At 39.2% G+C, this 5206-nt stretch overlaps 1 non-coding gene across 1 annotated transcript; it reads left to right on the top strand.

The window, feature by feature from the left end:
- The first annotated feature begins 322 nt into the window (after positions 1-322).
- Positions 323-457, top strand: LOC115873478. Its single transcript, XR_004048459.1, has one exon. It is a non-coding gene; the product is annotated as a small nucleolar RNA SNORA9 (small nucleolar RNA).
- The last annotated feature ends 4749 nt before the right edge of the window (positions 458-5206 follow it).

Genomic DNA, 5206 nt, shown 5'->3' with positions numbered 1-5206 from the left:
GTAAGTACAGCCAGAATGCTCCTAAGAGGCAACAATGATGAGACTCCATCTCACGTTCTTTAGACATGTTATCAGGATAAACCAGTTCCTGGAAAAGGACATCATGCACTTGGTAGAGTAAAGGGGCCGTGAAAATGAGGATGGCCCTCAACAAGATACATTCACGCAGTGGCTACAACTGTGGGCTCACACTCAGGACAATTGTGAGGATGGCGCAGGACCAGGCAGGGTTTTGCTCTATTCAGAGGGTTGCTATGAGTCAGAACTGGCATGATGACACCTAACCACAAGTCGTTTACTTTAAACAAAGAGCCCTGGTGCTTTGCAAGCCTCCAGTGTGCCTGGGTTTGGAGTAACCTTGTGCATTCCTACAGTGCTTGCAAGAGCAGCTTTGAAAGGGTTTGAGGCCTTGCTCTACAATATCTACAGAGCAAGGTTAGAGAAATTTCAGACATTCAGAAAGAAAAAAAAAGGAACCCTGGTGGTGGTGCTGGGCATCGGATTGCTAACAACAAGGTCCGTGGTTCAAACCTACCAGCTGCTAGTGAAAGAATGATGAGACTATCTGCACCTTCAAAATTTACTACAACGGAAACGCTAAATAACTAGACAGAGGGAGTGGGTGGGGATACAAAACCATTTGGGGATATGCTGGCTCTAGACCTCACAACTTGTCCTTCAATCACATGCACGAAACCTGAAGGCCAACGCATCTTTGGAGGGTCTGGGAAGACTAAATGGATGAGAGCTAAATGGTTAGCAAAAGCTTGGCACTTCCAACCCACCCAGAGGCACCTTGGAGACCAGGCCTTGAACATCCTTATGGAGCAGTTAGATTCCGAATACTGGGGATTGGCTGAAGGGGAACAGCACCCCTGCTCCTACCAATCTGCCTTCAGTGTTATCGAGTGCCTATTTCTTTGGTGGGGAAAGAAGACGGCCAGACAACAGGTATGGCACCAGGTGCTGGGGAGTTGATGATAAAACAGAAAGAAAAGGTAACCAAACACAAAAGGTTAGCAAACAGATACGGAGCAGTACCCTAAAGCTCACAGGCTTTGAAAATAAGCCTGGAGACAAGGTGCTGTATTTGCTCTGCCTTAAAAAAAATAAAATAAAATAACAGGAAAGAAGAAAACGCTACCCTAATGGCCAATAAAAGATACAAGCAATTTACATATTCTTCCACCTACAAAGTCTCATGCAAATTAAAGATGTAATTACATTTAGATGGTGCAGCTGCTCTGGTACTCCTTCCTCACAGTGCTTATGTGTGACTTTCAAAGGTTTCACAAGGAAACCTTGAGAGAAAAAGAGTAAATATTTTGAAAAGGAGTTGCAATTTGTCAGCAATAATCCTTCCCAGGACAGGGAAAGTAAGGCAAATCTTGGTAGATCAAAGTATTGTGACTTTCAAAAATAATAGCATTGCCCTGAAATTCAATCTGCTGGGATCCTTTTGTTGCTGTTGTTGCTGCTGTTGCAAGCAATCCTTTTGCGCATTTCATTTTTTTGTCATTTATGACAGAAAGAAGCAAAATGGTCCCAAAGAGAATTGTTTACAGTTAAGTATGGAGATATTCTGAACAAAGCTAGAATTTCATAGCACATTTAAAGATGAGGGGGAGGAGAAATGCGAAATCGCTTATCTAAGATCCTCTTTCGCTTTCTCATCAGAGAGCTTCATGCATTTTACATCAAATTTTGAGAGGGGAAGAAATCACGTTTATGTTAAGATGTATGATAGGAAGGGCAAAGCACTTTAAAGGGACATGGGACTCAAATCTTGCTGCTGCGGCATACATAGGCTGGAAAGGATTCAGAGTGTCTACTGCATCATGATAAAGTGTGGACATTCATTTTACGATCCATTTTAGGCTACAAGGGACCCCTGTACGTACTTTCTCATAGACCTACTGGTTTCACTGGTCTCATGTCATCATGGGATCCCTTTAGTTCTTATCAGGAAAATGTTCCCTCGTCCTAAAGGGTGGTGGTCACTTGTGTAACAGGCAATGTCAAGGTAACAGGGACAAGAAGGGCCAAACTCCAAACCAAACCAACTCACTGCCATTGGGTTGATTCATCGCGAGTCTATAGGACAGGGTAAAAATGCCCCTGTGGATTCTGAGATGGTAACTCTTTCTAGGTGTTGAAAACCACATCTTTCTCCTGCAAATGATGGTGCCAAGGTCTGAATTGACCATGGTCCGTGTACCCAGTAGTGAAGCGCGACTGCACCACCTTCACAAGATAAACATTCCCCCGTGGACGAGACAGCTGATTTCCCCAGAGATCTGTTTAGGCTCTTAAGTGACGGATGAAACTAATTTAAAGGTGACAGGTCTAATTCCACATAATATGGCTTTACTAAAAAGGAAGCACTCATTCATTCCTGAGTTGCCCAGGTCATTATTCCCTCCGCATGGGCTGTATGGATATCAACAAAGCAGGGAATCCAGCATCCGGCACGTAGTAGGCACACACACACAAATGATGGATATCTTTAATATAATTTGTGGTATGATTCAGCCTATTTTTCTTACTAGAATGGCGTGGCAAAAGTAGGAGCCATTGTTCAGCTTCCAAATGGAGATCTGGAGTAATAATTCTCCCGAAGAGTCATCTGTTTCATGTTGCTTTGCATTATTCTTATGGACATGTATTGATTTTGAGTCATTTTCTCTAGACTTATAACTTGTTTGAGATGCTTACAAGCAGACATCCAATTATACTCAGAGGGAAAATGTTCAGGAAAGGCCTATTACTGCATTAGACCAATAACTAATGTCAGCATTTTCTTTAAGGTAAATAGTTTCATCAAAGTGCCATATTGTTTAGTCTAAGAAGCTTTTAAATTGCGAGCACATCATCTGTATATTCACAACTTCTTGATCCCCTCTTGGGGAAAATCAACCTTAAATGAACAGATTAATTATGCATCATATCCTGGTTTGAGAACTAACCTAAGATTATTAATGAGGTCTTTTTTAAGTTGAAGAAACTGATCGTAACTTTGCTCATAAGAAATACACAGATCTCACATGGCTTCATCAGCAAGCAGATTTGAACCATTCAGATGGTTCCAACAGAGGAAACTCAGCACAGATCTGATTTTTGTTAAATAAATAAATAAGTGATGGAGTGTCAGAATCAGAATCAGAGTGGAAAAGTCAGGAGAGAAGGAAATGGAAAAGATTGGGAGACTGGGAAGAGGCACAGCGAGGGATGCTGAGGTGGGCGATTAGATCGTTGGCAGCACTGTGGAGAGTGACACCATATATTCAAAGCAGAGCTACAGGTTGCCACATTTGAGCTGGGCACTATTGTTTCTGACTGTTGTTCAAGAGATTTGGTTGCTTTGCAATGCACACATTGTTCTTGTTTTCTGAGATGGCTCTTACGTTTCTAGCTTACATTTCCCATTTTGTTATCATGTCGGTTCACCTACAATTGGTGAATACGGGTCCAGCGCAGTTTCACTTCTTTCGCCATGACTGAACAAAGAAGAACTGGTGCAAAGAGTGAGTTTTTTTCAGTTAATATTGACTTAAAATCATGATATAAAACAAATTAACATAGAGGTTAATCACCCCTATTTTATTAAGGGAAGCTCTCATTTTCAATCATCAGTTTACTAAATCTTCACCACTTGGCAGTAGCTTAATTTAAGGATGGTTACTCACCAGCTAATTCCTCTTCACACACATAATTTCCATAGCAGAACCTCTCCCTGAAGTTGTTTCCAGTACTATGGGAACTACATAGAAGTACAGAACTGAGCATAAAACCTGGTATGGACCAAATTTCATAAATGACAGTTTATTATTATCCCTCTGTTCAGAATATTGGTGGTATATAAATGACTTCAGTTTTGAAGTCTTATACAATGCTCTACACTGATTTGCAAAGATTTCCTTGTTTCAGTCCATGATTCAAGGAATGTAATCTTGATGTCTTGGGAGCACAGCACTGAATCAGGAATCAGGAAACAACTAATTGAATGGGCACAAAATTAAAACCATGTCCTCGATTTTATAGTCCCAGCCACACAGTTTATAAATAGCAATAACATAATCCATTTTCATTACCACTTTAAAGTTCATAGAAAAATTATGTTTATATATATAAATGTGTGTGCATTCATTAGATCATTTTTACAAGGCTAAGATGTATGAGAATTATAACCATCACTTGAGCCAAAGAAGACACCAAACAAATTAAATTATGGAAATTTTCCACTCTCAGTTAGCTTTGGGCAGAACCAAAATTGATCATACATCTGTTACTCTGTTTTTATTCCTATATTTTCCCATTATTGATCATCCCTTCCTTTATTTTTATTGACTTATTCATTTCACACTCCTTACAATTCCTTGTTGTCTGTCCACAATGGAATACTGACTTTCCCTGCAGCAGCCACACTCCATGGACGTCACATTTCAGTGGGAGAGACCCAAGCTGGAGTTTAATGTGGGCTTTATCTGCACACAGACATTAAATTGTAGAAAAAAATCACTGTGGCTGATGATCACATATTATTATTAAGCAATGATAAAATGCATTTTTATCAAAATCTATTTAATAAACAAATCAAAACATACTTTCCTCAAGGACTTTGAGATTTTTTTTTTTTTTTAATCCAAGTACCAGGATAACACATCTGAGTGCATTTGGGGGATTTGGAAACAGAAAATGGAAAGGAGGCAGAAGAGAGAGAAAGAGAGAAAAGAAAAGGAGGAGGAAGAGGAGGAACAGAAGGAAGTGTGAGAGATAGGAAAGAGAAAGATAGAATTAGAGAGAAAGAGAGGTTGAGAACTGAGTTAAACAAATTTGTCTGATGGGGGTTATGTTAATTACGTAACCAAAAAAGAGGTCTAAAGAGCTCACCCTGCCCAACCTACTCTGCTTGTTTCAGGGATGAAGGGTTCATATAAGTCTGAGATATTTTTCTTTTTCCAAGAGTTGACAATGATTATATTTTAAAAGTTATTTTTAAATACATTTTTATATGTGTATGTATATATACTTTTTTATTTTAATACATACCCTTGTGTTGAAGGCTTTCAATAGATTGCACTGAAAATGATATTTTTAATAAAAACCATACAATCTGACATTATAGGCTTTGATTGATTTATATAGTACTATAGAAGAAAGGTGATCTTATTCATATGTACTAATTATTGGGCCCAACAGAGTAGAA

Source organism: Echinops telfairi, unplaced genomic scaffold, assembly GCF_000313985.2.
Source record: "Echinops telfairi isolate 266 unplaced genomic scaffold, ASM31398v2 ScPeMD7_7468;HRSCAF=8506_1, whole genome shotgun sequence".
NCBI lineage: Eukaryota > Metazoa > Chordata > Mammalia > Afrosoricida > Tenrecidae > Echinops > Echinops telfairi.
Note: the sequence above shows the minus strand (reverse complement) of the source record. Positions and strands in the feature narration are given on the sequence as shown.